General features: G+C 28.5%; 1 protein-coding gene across 3 annotated transcripts in view; it reads left to right on the top strand.

Annotated features, from left to right (window-relative positions):
• Positions 1 to 15172, top strand: part of LOC117179165 — a 717982-nt gene that overhangs the window by 291610 nt on the left and 411200 nt on the right. The window lies entirely within an intron of this gene.

Genomic DNA, 15172 nt, shown 5'->3' with positions numbered 1-15172 from the left:
ATGTAGAGTGTACATTTATACAACAAGGTATATATACGAGTATGAGGTTCGTGCACAAGTTGAGTAGCGTATTCGCGTCTCCATGTAGCACATTATGCGCCTGAGCATGCACCTTGCACGTTGCTTGCACCCCATGTTGGACTACGGTCCCTGAGGATTGTTTCCGACTAACAAACTAAGTGAGCGCATACCAACGCAATTATATATTAGTCTGCATACCTGAACCTGCCTTGTTCCTTTCTGATATACGATTTTTTTAATTCCCAACTTTCACGATATTAGAGCAGCATGTATCCAGCCGGCAAAAAGAAACACTCAGGAAAATGTTGGTCTTTAATTAAAGAAACCATTTCTTGGAGATATTTTTTTCATTTAATTAAAAATTATTTTAAAATTTTGCATTCGATGGTGGTGGTCGAATGTCAACCTCCGAAACTCGACGGTTGGAAAAACGGGATAAACTCGGGAGGCGGTTTTCTGCAGTTTTCCTCTCCCCTAGCCAAACGTCCAAAAGTGGAGTCGTCTAGCAGTATATGTACATATATGGACCAGCCTAACAGGACAATATTAATATTTGAAAACTGGAAAAATTATTTAAAATTAAGGAATGAATACAGGCACGAGAGTTCTACTCCAAGATTCCTACCTTACCGACTTCTAGAAGTTATGACGTTCTAGAAAATGCAAGAACAAATCAAAATACAACCTGAAAAGGGTTTACGCGCAATGCTTAATTAAGATAATAAATAACCTTTGAAGTTGTTTACGCAAATCTCGAACACACACTCTCGAAGTCGATAAGGTAGAAAGGAATCTTGGTATAAAAAGCTCCCTGTCCTAGCTAGTTCAAATTAAAATTTGCTTTTCGACAAATAACTTTTTTTTATAAAATCCAAACAAATTTGTTTGAATACAAAAAAAAATATTTTAATCAAATAATATATGGACATTAAAAATGTTTAGAAAAGCGTAAAAAAAACACGCAAATTAATGAAATAAATTTTCAATCAAAGAGATAATTTGGCAATAAAATGCATGAATTTTCACCTAAAAAATATACATTTTTAACCAAAAATAAAAAGTAGTGGCATGTTTAGTTAAAAGAATTCATTCTTAACATACAAAAAAATAACTTTTAATCTAATTGTTGAATATGCAACCAAGGAAATCATTGTTCAACCAAAGTGATGAATCTTTAACCAAACAAATTAATTTTAAACCACACAGTTGAATTTTAACCGAAAAGATCATTTTTCAACCAAATAGTTGAGTTCTTAAATTAAAAGATAAATTTTCAGCCAAACATGAAGTATTAACATTTTCTCTTGAACAATTACAATTTTCATTCGAAAAATTAATTGCTAATAAGAAAAAAGAACGAATTTCTAACAAATAGTGAAATTTTTTACCAAATAAATAAATTTTCAAATAAAATGATAAATCCTCAACCAAAAAAGATGAATTTTAAATAAAATAAATAAATCTTTAACTGAAAAGATTAATTTTCACTCGAGATGCTAATTTTTGACAATAAAGACAAATTATTAATAAAATACGTGAATTTGTAACCAGTTAATTCATTTTCTAACTAAATAATATAAATTTTCAATTCAAAATAGTCTAGGCTAATCTTTGAGTCAAATAAAAATGATAAACGATAAACAAAGTTTCAACAGGATAGTCGAATTTTCAACCGAAGAAATTAATTTTCAACTAAAAAAATTATTTTTATCCAAATTATTTGAACTCTTAACGAAAGAAAAATTATTTAAATTATTGAATACAAAATTTAATTTCAGAACCCAAATTGTAATCGGTATTTAAACTTTCAGCACGCGAAAATAAATGAAAAACGAATTTTTAATTAAATTGACCAATTCTAAACTATGGAAATCTAGTTTTTAACCAATTATTGCAACTTTCTACCAAGTAGCTAAATTCTCAAACAAAAATATGAATTGTCAATGAAAAATGCAATAGTTTATATTTAGGAAAAGCAGAATAATATTTAAAAAATTCCATTTTTTTATAAAAAGATATGAAGCTTCTACCAAAAGAGATTTATTTTTAAGCCAGAAAGATACAATTTTAGCAAAGCAAGATCTTTCCGCCAAGAAAGGAAATTTTCGAAACAAAAAAAATTTGCGACCCAAAAAGATAAATTTTTAACAAAAAAAGTTTAAAAATGGATACTTCTATTAGACCATTTTCTTTTTTCGAAATAATCTCATTAATGTTTCATATTTATTTAATTAACAAAATTTATACGTATTTGCTTTTCCTCAATTTATAAAATCTAAACCCTTAAATATTTAAAAAAATGTATTTCAAAATCGTCAAAGCTAGTTGAATTATCAACCAAAGAAAAACTATTTTTAACCAAAAAGTTGCATTTTTTACAAAAAATGAAATTTCTTCTATAACAGATGAAGTTTCAAATAAAAAAAGTTGAATTTTCTTATGAAAAAGATTTTATCAAGTTTTCATGATCAAACTATCAATTTTTTTACAGGAAATAATTTTTTACCAAAAAAATTGAATTTTCAATCCAAAAAGGCGAATTTTTAACCAAAAAGAATAATCTTTTAACAAAATTGTTGAATTCTCTAACAAATAGTTGCATTTTTATCATGAAATATGAAATTTATCTTAAAGCATAAAAATTTTTTATTACAAAAAGAGTTGAATTTTCATCCAAAACAGATTCCAGTTAACTCAGTAACATCAAAAATTGAATTTTTGTAACAAAAAAATAAGTTTCTACGAAAAAATTGAATTTTCAATCCAAAAATGCAAATTTTTTTAACCAAAAGAATGAACTTTTAACAAAACTGTTGAATTCTCTACCAAATAGTTGAAAGTTTATTTAAAAAACATCAATTATTTACTAAAACAGACGAATTTGTAATAAAAACCAAATATTTTTTTATGAGTGAAACTTTCATCCAGAAAATATTTCAGTTCATTTTTCAACACCAAAAGATCAATTTTAAACAAAAAGTAAATTTTCTACGAAAAAGTTAAGTTTTCAAGAAAATATTATAATGGCTTAATGTCTAACAAAACAGTTGTATTTTTATCAAAAAAAGAGTTAATTTATGTTAAAGCAGGTAAACTTTAAAATACAACCGGCTCAGAACTTAGGTACATCGCACCCTACACCACAGAAAATCCCAGTGGGCACAAAATTTGTCAACGTCTTTGCGACATCTTTACGACATCCTTACGTCATCTTTACGACATCCTATGCCCATGTTGTTTCGGTGTATTTGCGATGTCTTAAAGACATCGTCAGATCATACGACTTATTTACGATATCATAAAGATACCTTAACAACATGGACATAGGATGTCGTAAAGTTGTCGTAAAGATGTCGTAACGATGTCCTAAAGACTTCGCCAAATTTGCTGCCCACTGAGATATTACTATCAGACATAGAGATAACTAAGAAATTTCAGTTTTGCAGTCTAGCATTAACACTACTATATGTAATTTTTTTATGGGTACATCGTACCCTGAAATAAATATTTAATTCACACTTTTTTTTCTACAAGTGAATAACCTCTCACCTTTTTACATTCTCATTCCTGAGAATGTAATGTAATCGTCCAAATTTTCAATCTCTGGTTTTAGCGCATCTTTAAGTTTCGGCACTCACAGAATCCAAAAACCATAAAATTCCATTCGTGTCTGTCTGTCTGTATGTCTGTATGTCTGCATGTATGGTTAACTTAATGTTGTAGCCACGCTAACTTTTGAACGATTTGTGCAATCGAGTCCGCATTTGATACACTTCTAAAGGTCCACAAAATAAAGGCTAAGTTCGTTAATCAGATATTTCGAACCGAAATAAAAAAATTGAGAGCATTTTCAAAATTTTGAAATTTTGTTGTTGTTGAAATTTTATAAATTGTTTTCAAAGTTTCTTATAGACGGGTAAAAGAGTTGCAAATTATCTAATTAACATTTTTTATTTTGATGCAAATTAGAAAAGTTATATACTTTTAAAAATTTGAATATTTTCAAAAAATACAAAAACTTACTTTTTTTATAGATGCAAAAATTGCATTCAAAATTTTCGCTAGATATCAAATATATTTCAAAACTATTTTTCCTGAATTTTTCGATTAACTCAAAATTTAAAAAAAAATAGCATTTTCAAAATTAGAATTTTTTTTTAACTTATACAAATTTTCGTCAAAGTTTCTCATAGATGGATCAAAAACTTACGAATTATCCAACTGAATTGTTTAATTTTCATGAAAATTAAAAAAGTTATATACTTTTCGAAAATTTGCAAATTTAAAAAAAAATAGAAAAACGATTTTTTCATAAATTCAAAAATTTTATTCAAAATTTTCAGTAGATACCAAATACATTTTAAAATATTCTAGCCGAATTTTTCGATTAGCACACGAATTAAAAAATTAGAGCTTTTTCAACATTTTAGACAATTTTTTTTCAAGTTTCAGAAAATATTGTCAATGTCTCCGATACTTGACAAAAAAACTTGCAAATTATCCAAATAACATTTTTAATTTGGATGAAAATTAAAAACATTAGTGTAATGTAATCGTCCAAATTTTCGACCTCTGATTTTTTACGGGTCTTTATGTTGCGGCGCGCACAGAATCCGAAAATCATCAAATTTTGTCGGTGTCTGTCTGTACGTCTGTCTGTATGTCTGTATTTATGGTTACCTGAATGTTGTAGCCACGCTAACTTTTGAAGAATTTGTCCAATCTAGTCCGCATTTGATACACTTTTGAAGGTCCCCAAAATAAAGACTAAGTTCGTAAATCAGATATTTTGAACCGAAATTAAAAAATTCAGTGCATTTTCAAAATTTTGAAATTTTTGTTGTTGAAATTTTATAAATTTTTGTCAAAGTTTCTTATAGATGGGTAAAAGACTTACAAATTATCCTAATAAAATTTTTAATTTTGATCAAAATTAGAAAAGTTATATACTATTCAAAAATTTGAAAATCTTCAAAAAATATAAAAGATTATTTTTTTCATAGAACCAAAAATTTTCACTAGATACCAAATAAATTTTAAAACTATTTTAGCCGAATTTTTCGATAAGCCCACATTTTTAAAAGTTAGAGCCTGTATAATCAAGCAGTAGAGCGCGAAGCGCGATTGTGGCAATGAGAATGTAATCGTCAAGGCCGTAGGTGCTTTGAGAACCTTCTTTAATGTCAAATTTCAAAAAAAAAAGGTTCAGCTTTAAAACCACAACAGGGTCCTATTAGGATCAGGAAAAATAAAATGTGAATATTATTTTGCAATATCTAAATGAGCAGTGCCAAACCAAGGTACACACAAAAAGAAATTGTAATAGGAATTTGATATAATAATTTTTAACATACAATTTAGAAAATTTCACATTGTGGTCTGTGCATAAATGTGGAGGGTAATGCAAAGACCGAACACGGAGCGCGAGGTAACTACATTATCGAGCGCGGAGCGCGAGATAAATATATTATCGAGCGCGAAGCGCGAGATGAACAGTCGCGGGCCCAAGGCGCGCTCAAACTAGCGAGCGAAGCGAGCCGCGCGCACAGCGCGCTATGTGAATGTGCGCGCGTAGCTGGCAGAATTTTTGTTATAAATTTTTGGCCAACAACTTATAATTCATTTTAGTAATACGTGCATCACCAAAAAATTTCTCTGCAGTTTTGGTCGCGACAAGCGTAATTTAAGGTACTGCCGCCCAGGTACTTGAGATTATCGGCAATATTTAGTGGGATCCTTCGTTCGGAATAATAATCAGAGCTACGCTCGCGACGCGATTTGACCGTGAGTATTAGCGCAATCCATTAGATTTGTGAGGTGGTGTATGTGTGGGTGGCTAAAGGCGCCAGAAGCGGGTTTGAGGACTTCGGCATAGAAGGGCAGATTTGTATGCTGCGGCACGTATTTGCAATTCACCCTTTCCCCTTAAAACCACGTTTTACTGCTCCAGAAGCCCTGCACGTTTTAACATCGCGTGTGGCTATTGTTTGTTGTGAACGCACCCTGACGCTGGAAGTGGGAGCGAACCCATTCAACCTTTTTTTACACCTTTTTCCCATTTAGTTGTCTGCGATACTTCTCGTCCAATGGGTAATTATTCTGTAAATCAACCACGCGCAGAACCGTGTGTAGTTTTTTGTCTGTTAGGGCAAAGTATTTTTAATACAAGTATAAAATTATGAATACTTTACTATTTTTTATTTTTAGTAATCAATCTCTCCCTAATTTGTACCTTTTCAGGATTTTCTATAATGTGATCGGCGAAAAACCAAGGATTTTAGTTTATATTTTAATTTTAATTTTTCACACGTTTCTACTCAAGTGGAAATAGAGTAAAGTGATCAGACAAGTAGTAGAGCTGTTCCGTTATGGGATCACTTGCCGACCGAGCAAGGTTCTGTTCCGTACTAAGTTACCTTCCGTCAAAAAAGGCCTTACGCCGGCACAGCTAAACTACTCTGACTAGTGTGGCTATTTTTTATTTTTAAATCCTAAATTCTTCCTTATGTCTCACGGCCCACATGCATTAAAAGAAAATTAAGCCAAAACCCAATTTTTCGAACTCAAAATTTATTTGATTAAAAACTCCTTTCTCAATCCTTAACCTTTCGATACAATGCGTACCTTTTTCAAAAGGTTTTAACCTAAATAATTATATTTTTACAATTGGTGATATTAAGGAGATCAACCAAGATAAATAATTACGTAACTTAATATAAATTAACCTAAGTTATCTTAGTTTGAATTTATGAAAAACATAAAATTAATGTCGTAGAGTAAAAACAAAATAAAAAACCATATCATTAGAAATTTTCCATTCAAATTTTTTTTCGTAAGTCAAATTTTAAAAATAATAAAAATAGTTATAATAAAATCTTAAAAAATAAATGATGCTTTTATCATTTAAAAACTAGATTTTGAAGAAATTAAAAAGGAAACTTTATGGTAGGTTAAGAAGGACGAACAAAAATTGCAGCTGGAAATTGACAGTTTAGAAATCCTGCATCGTTCGTAACGCCTCTTGCGGAAAAGCGTTAAAATACATATTTTTCAAATGGTATAATTTCTAAATAAAAGCGTTCCAATTTGAAAATTTTTTATTAAATTTGGAAAATTAGACATTTTTATTCGAACATATTGGAAATTGTATCATTTATAATTTAAAGCTTATAAAATGAAACAATTTTATTTTAAATATAAGAATCGCGAATTTCAATGATTTAAGATTATAAGAAAATTTTGAAAATAGACAAGTTCAAAACGTCAAAAAATAAATATTGTCTAAATACAATTTTCAAAATTCGATCATTTGGAACTCAAAGGAATTAAAACTGTATTATTTGTAATTATATGTAATCCAAATTGAAAAATTTCAGATCAAAATTTTTTTAAATAGACAACTTTATTAGAAAATAGTTGAAATTGTATCATTTCTGATTCAAAACGTTTCAAATTGATTAATATTATTTTGGATTAAGGAATCTCGAATCTGAATAAATTAAATTTGAAATTTCGAAAATAGGACAAGTTAAAAACTTTAAAAATGAACTATTTTCAGATTATAATTTTGAATCTATTTTAGGAAATTTCATATTTTTCAATAAAAATGTAAATTTTCTTTTAAAAATTCAACTCTTTTTTTTAAATTTTGTCTTTTGATTAAAAACTCCATCTGCTTTAGCAGAAATTACATTCATCTTGTACAAAATGCAACTGTTTGGTTAAAAATTTAACAACTTCTTTAAAAAGTCTGGTTTGAGTTTCACTCATAAAAAAAAATGTGTTGTTTTTTAGGAAAATGCTGGTTTTTGAATATTAATAATTTAAAATAAAAAATGAGTCAAGGAAAAATCAAAGAATTTTGAAAATGTTTTTTATGTTTTCGATGTTTTAAAATAATTACTTAATTCAATCTTTAAAGTTATATGTCAATATGCTTTTAGCTTTTATGGAATGATTTTTAAAGATTATTAATATTTAAAAATTTCAGCAAAATATAGGGTAAAAATTATTTTGATCTTTTAAAGCAAATTATTTTTTATTGCATTTTATATAAGAAACTGATGCAATATAATTTACATTCGATGAAGTAACATAAATTTATTATTTTCATTAAGGTTATTTATTTGAATATTGGCTATTATTTTTATATTAAGAATTTAATTTTTGTGTTTAAAATATTTTTATTACAATAGTTTCGTCTGTATTTAATTTTACAAAATTATATGAAACTATATACATTTTAATGTAAATAATTACTCAATTATTTTTATGTTCTGAACTCATTAATTGATTATACAGCGATTCTGCTAAAAATTGATATTTTCTGGAATTATTCAACAGCTTATAATTAATTAAATTTTAACAAGGACAAGCTCAAATTAAAAATATATATAAAGTGAGAATTCTTTGAATGCTTTGATTTTGACCACAATATAAAATTACATAAAGATCTAATTTAAGACGTTTTTTTTCAATTTTGGTAATATCTAATTAGATTCATGATAAAAAAACAGAGAAGGCATGAAAGTATGAAATTTAATAATTGTAGAGCTCTTTTTTCAATATCTTGTTAAACCAAATCTGACAACACTGGGGATAAAGGTGAGCCCATAGCCCAGTGGGCACAAAATTTGGCGACGTCTTTATGACATCGTTAGACATCTTTACGACAACTTTACGACATCCTATGTCCATGTCGTTAAGATGTCTTTACGACATCGTAAAAAGGTCTATGATCTGACGATGTCTTTACGATATCGCAAAGACACCAAAACGACATGGACATAGGATGCCGTAAAGTAGTCGTAAAGATGTCGTAACAATGTCGTAAAGACGTCGCCAAATTTTGTGCCCACTGGGAGGGCAACCCAAAATTCTTTTATAAAATTGATTGTAAAAGCAGAAAAAAGTACAATTAAAATCGTTCTCGTAGCTATTAGAAATTCATTTGTTGTTATTTTGGTTAAATTATGATTTAAATTAAGTTTTTCTTCAATGAAATCTAAAGCAGGATCTAGCTAAAAATTTATCATCATTATTATTGCGATTTGAGGCTATTTGAATTACAGTTTTTTGAACATTAAATTCTAAATCTTCTTTTTTAATGTTTTTAATAGAATTTTCAATATTTGAAACCAAACCATTGATAGGCATTTTATTAAAATTAAAAGACACTCCAAATTTGTTACCTAAAACTAAAACTTCTGCGACATCATTAGGAATTTCAACCGTTGATAAATTCCTCAAACATCTGTTCAATCTAAAATTAGTAACCTCTATTTAAATCTAAAGACTTGCTTTTTAATCAATGAAACTTTTTATACTCAATTGTAATTTAATTTATGTGGATCGCAAGACATAAGGAAGAATCTATTATTCAAAATTCATCAATATCGTCGGTCGAAGAAATGAGCGATTTGGTTTTAAATCATCATGCATTACAAGTGGCTATTGATTGTTACCGAGATGGAGGTCACTTACCGACGGAAGGTAACTTAGCATGGAACATAACCTTGCTCTGTCGCTAACTGGGTCCAAGTGTAATAGAAATAAAATTAAAATTAAAACTTTTTTTCTTCTTAAGGCTATGTGACGAGTGGGTTACGTGACCAACTTCCTACCTGATCAAGACTATTTTTATTTCCTAACTTATTTTTATGCGAAGCGCCAAATCGAGTTGCAAATTTGGGATAATAAATAAGAAGCACTAAAAAAGGTGTGTCTGGTCCTTAATTTTAATAATTATGAACAAAGCAAAAAAAAATTATTTACAAATAAAACTTTTTTCCTAATTGGAAAAAATTAGGGATCTGACCTACCTTTATTAGTGCTTCTTATTTATTATCCCAAATGTTTTACTCGATGTGGCGCTTCGTGTAAAAATAATTTGTAAAATAAAAAAAGTGTCGGCAAGGTAGGAAACTGGGCTGCACGCAGTTGATTTATCAAATAATTATTCATTGAACGAAAATTATCGCCGACAACTAAATGGAGAAAAGTTGAATTTGTTTCGCTCCCACTTCCCCCTTCATGGTGTGTTCACAACAAACAATAGCCACAACAGCCGTAGTAGTACAGCTATGCCGCTGTGTGAGCCACTTACCGGCAGAAGGTAACTTATCATGGGACGGAACCTTGCTCAGTCGGTAAGTAACTCCATAGCGGTACAGCTCTACCACTTGCCTCATCACTGAAGTCTTTTTCTACTTAAGTAGAAATGTCTGAAAAGTGAAAATTGAAATCCTAATGTCTTACATAGGATGCATTACAGATCTCGTAAAATTTCCCCTCTCTCAGTCCTTCGCCGCAGTTGGGAGTTTGATATCCACTTAAATATTAAAGTCTCTTTGTCGACGCCTCGATAACTCACTTACATGGTGCAAATAGCTTCATCGCATAACTCTTGTTCGTCTTTGATACCTCTTCGCTCTCTCTTCCGGGAGGAAACACAAATAACAGAGCGTTTAAGCTTGAAAGTTGCGCTTTTAACTCGCGCAGAAACTCTTGTGTGCATTTAGAAAAAAAAGTTATTGAACCGAAAAAACTATTTTATTGGACACACATGGAAATGTTGTTAAATAAAACTGATTGATTGAATAAAATATTTAAGTGACTAAGCCAATTTTTTTTTTTTTTTTTTTTGAATCAACCAAATACTCTGTCTACCAAGAGATACGGTTAAAACAAACCAAAAATTTATTTGGGTCAATCAATTTTTGTTTCACAAAATAACCATATTCAATGTTTAGATTTTAGAATAAAGAACAATTTTTTAAATTTAATCAAATTGTTTTCTGAGTGTGCCGAAAATAATCAAGATATAAGATATAAGAAAATAATCCAAAACGTTAGGCGTATTTGAATTTCGACGTCTATTTAAAAATAATCCGATGTAATCCGAGTAATCCAGTGTAAAGGGGAGTAACTTGAGTAATCTTAGTATTCGAGAGTAATCTACTTGTAATTCAGAGTATAATACCTTATAACATCTTATAATATATAATTATATATTATAATCCTGAGTAATCCACTTGTAATATAAAAATTTGAAGTAATTTAGGTAATCCTAGAAATTGACTTGTAATCCAGAGTATTCCAGGTACTTAACTGTAATTTACATTTGTAATCAAAATATTTTTTAACTGTTTTTCCTCTGAATAAATTTTCTTTATTGCAAATAAGCTCTTTCATTTAGGGTCTATTTTCTCGAAAGTTCACTTTTTTTGGTGGAAACTTAATCTTCTTCGTTAAAAATTACTCTTTTTGCTTCACTTTTCTATTATTTAGTGAAAAATGTATCAACTTTGCAGAAAATTTAACAGTTTGGTCAAAAATTAATGTTTTGGGTTGAAAAACCAATTATTTTAGTTGAAAATTCGTTTTAATAGTAAAATTTTTCTCAATATTCTTGCTGGAAATTTCATATTTTTGTTAAAATTGAAGTATTTTGGGAAAAAATTTAAGTAATTTGCTTAAAATTTGTTTATTTTTTGGTTTTAAATTAAACTTAAAAGTTATTTAAATATTCCATCAATGACTGTAAACTGATCTGAACTATTTCATTGAAAATTCATGTGCTTTGTCAAAAGTTCCACTTTATTGGTTATAAATAAATACTTTACTTCAAAATTTATCTTCTTAATTGAAAATTAAACTATTCTGTTGAAAAAGTGAACTATTTTGTTTAAAATTCTTTTATTTTCCGTTTTTAAATTAATTCTCCAAAGTTATTTACGTGTTCCATTAATGAACATTAATGTACCTTTTTGAGTTGAATCTTAAACTATTTGCCTGAAAATTAATTATTTTTTTCATTAAAGATTCGTGATATTAGTTTAAAAATGGTTTGTTTAAAAATTTAATTTTTTTTTTAAATTGACGTGGTTGAAAACTGAATTATTTGATTGAAAATTCATGTGTTTTGTTAAAAATTCCCTTTTTATTGTTAAAAATGAATATTTTGCTTGAAAATGTATCTTCTTGGTTGAGAATTAAACTATTTTTGTGAAAAAAAGGAAACCTTTTTGTTAAAAATCAGTTTTTTTCGGCATTCTATTTTTTATCTAAAAATTTAACCATTCCATTTTTTATGAAACATCGATTCTTTTTCATTGAAAATTGATCTTTCGTATCTGTTATAGAAAATTCATCTATCTATTTTTCTATTTTTTCTGACACATTTTTTCAGTGGAAAATAAGAATTTTCTTTTTGGTTTAAAATTTATATTCTTGATGTAAAATTTACCTATTGTTGTGAAAAATTAAACTGTTTTGTTAAAAATTACTTTTTTATTGACATTTCATTTTTTAACTAAAAATGTAAAGATTCCATTTTTTGTAAAAAAATTGTCCTTTATCGTTGCAAACTCATCTTTTGAATCTGTTACTGAGAATTCATCTCATTTGGCTTAAAATTCAATAGCTTCGTTAAAAGTAAAACTTCTTTGTTCAAAATTCATTTTATTGGGTAAAAATTGAATTTATTTTTGTGGAAAAAATCGCTGTTTTCTGATTTGAGGTTATTGTTTAACTGAAAAAACGACTATTCCAGTTAAGCATTGTTAATTTTTTATTTGTGAAAATTCATTTGTTTGATTGAAAATTCTACTATTCTGTTGAAAGTTTTTTTCTAATACATTTTTTCAGTGGAAAATAACTATTTTCTTTTTGGTTGAAAATTCATCTTTTTAGTTGGAAATTTAACTATTTGGCTCAAAACGTATTAAAATACATTCTTGAGTGTCAAAATTAAAAAATGTTAATAGTTAATTTATTTTGTTCAAAATTAAACCTGAGAAAAAAAACAATTTTGTCTTGAAAATTACAGTTTTTTATCTGATTCATATATTCCAATTTTCTTTTTGGATTCTGCTTAGTTTTACCGTTCTTTTTCGAAATCTTTCGGAAAATTCACAAAAAAAGTACAATATTACTAAACTGGATTTTTTCGAAAAATTCAGTCCACTCTCAATGCCGATTTTTAAAAGATTTTTAAGTTAACAAGAAAAAATAGAAAAAAATATAAGTTTCGAATTTTTATGAAAAAAAATTTTGTGAAAAAAGTGGGAGAATCCAACAGAAAACCACTAGGAAAATTGGAATATCGGAGTTAGATAAAAACATAAATTTTGTAAAAAAAAAATTAAATAAAAATGTGAGAATATGCAATTTTAGTAATTGCAATTTAATAATCGCTGCGGGATTATATTGGCCCTCAGAAATAAAGTTTGTAGAAATCGCCGATGAAAATTATTGGCTTCAAGGTCAGTTAAATTCGAACGAATTAAGTTGTTTCATAAAACTGAATTGATTTCAATTCACTCGACCCTAAATCCAACAACTTACATCAACAATTTCTACCTTACCAACGATTCGGTACTCATTTTATTTTTTTAAATTTATTTTTATTTTTAATGATTCGTTTATTGTAATTTGATAATAATAAAATAAACGAAAGAAAGAAAAAAAGAAGGAAGGGAATGTGGTTAGTTGCCTTATCATTTTTGTTTCCTCCTTTTTTTGTCCGGAATTTTTTTATTGTTTTTATTTTTTCAGATTTCAATGGGAGCATTTTTCGTTTGTTTGTTGTGGACCTAATTTAGTGGTTGGATTGTTTTTTTCAGGAGCTTGCATCAATTTTATTATTGGACGTTAAATAGGATTTTTAATTTGAACGTTAATCTAATTCAAATTTGTTAAATTTCAACAATCTCTACAAAGTTGCAATTTAATATCAAAAAACTTACTCTAAATAAATGTAAAACTCACTAATCGCATGAAACTTTGTGCTACAATCGTAAGTGCAAATTTGGATAGTTTGATTTGGTGTCCTGCCCAGCAGTGCATGATGAATTTGTGTCAGGTATGATTATACGAGGAACCACTCGGCCCATGTAAGTGAGGATTAGTTAGTACAAATCCGACAATGGAGTGTCGTGTTTGGTGATTAGCTCCCGATTAGAACTCTGCTTTCAAATACACACACATATAAATAATTATTATATGTATGTTATGTATGTATGTATATAACCATATGCATACCTTGCAGATTTCGGAATCTTTGACTGTCACCTAATAAATTCCCTGTCTTGTTTGCCTTTATTAATCGCTTGGATAAATCGGCTTTGTCCGGAACCGTAATCAAATACAATTCTCCTACAATGGATTCAGGTAAATCCACTAGCCTCTGCCAACTGGAGCAATAATTGCCGATGCGGTCGGAAGAGAAATACTCTGGTCATTTAGCTACAGGAAATTGCTTTCCCAACTTAATTTCCAGAATTAATAACGTACATGTCATTTTTTTACAAATCTTTTCTTTTGCTTATTTTGTTTTTAAATGTATATAAAATAATATAAGGTATTAATCAATAACGTGAGATTACTTTAATCTTTGAGGAGGCATAACTAAAATGAATATTTGTTTTTTATTCGAGTCAGCTTTACTGTTTATGATGTGGAAATTCTCTTTTGTTGAATATATAAACATTTTGTTTATATAAACTGAGAAATTATTGGTGTCAAACTTTAAACAATCACGATCAAACATTTTTTAAACCTGTCCTAAAAGTTCAGCAATTTTGATTCAGATCATGTTTGTTTGAAGCCATATGTTTGTTTGAAGAAGTAGGAAGCATCATATTTGCATAAAGCAAGATTCTTTAATGAAAAATTATGTTTGCATAGTTAATGTGTGTCAAATTTTTGTCAAATTTTTATCAAATGTTTGTCAAATGTTTGTGAAACCCCAGACATTCACGCTCATCAAATTTTTCAAACTGCCATAATAGTGCAGCAGTAATTCAAATTCAGATGATGTTTGTATGGAGCCTTATATTTCTATGAAGTATCATGTTTGCATAACTCATGACTCTTCCATTTAGAAAAATTTTTGTATAAAGCATCATGTTTGCATGAAGAATAATGCAAGCATGAAGCAGTATGTTTTAATGAAGCATCATCAAGTTTGCATGAAGCATTATCATGTTTGTATAAAGCATCATGAAAGCTCGAAGCTGTATTTTTAATAAAGCATCATTATGTGTGTCTAAGCGTCATGCAAGCATTAAGCAGTATTTTTTTCAATAAGCATTATTATGTTTGTATAAAGCACCATGTTCGCATAAAGTAAAATACTTTCATGAAGCAT

Source organism: Belonocnema kinseyi, chromosome 8 (assembly GCF_010883055.1).
Source record: "Belonocnema kinseyi isolate 2016_QV_RU_SX_M_011 chromosome 8, B_treatae_v1, whole genome shotgun sequence".
NCBI classification, from domain to species: domain Eukaryota; kingdom Metazoa; phylum Arthropoda; class Insecta; order Hymenoptera; family Cynipidae; genus Belonocnema; species Belonocnema kinseyi.
Note: the sequence above shows the minus strand (reverse complement) of the source record. Positions and strands in the feature narration are given on the sequence as shown.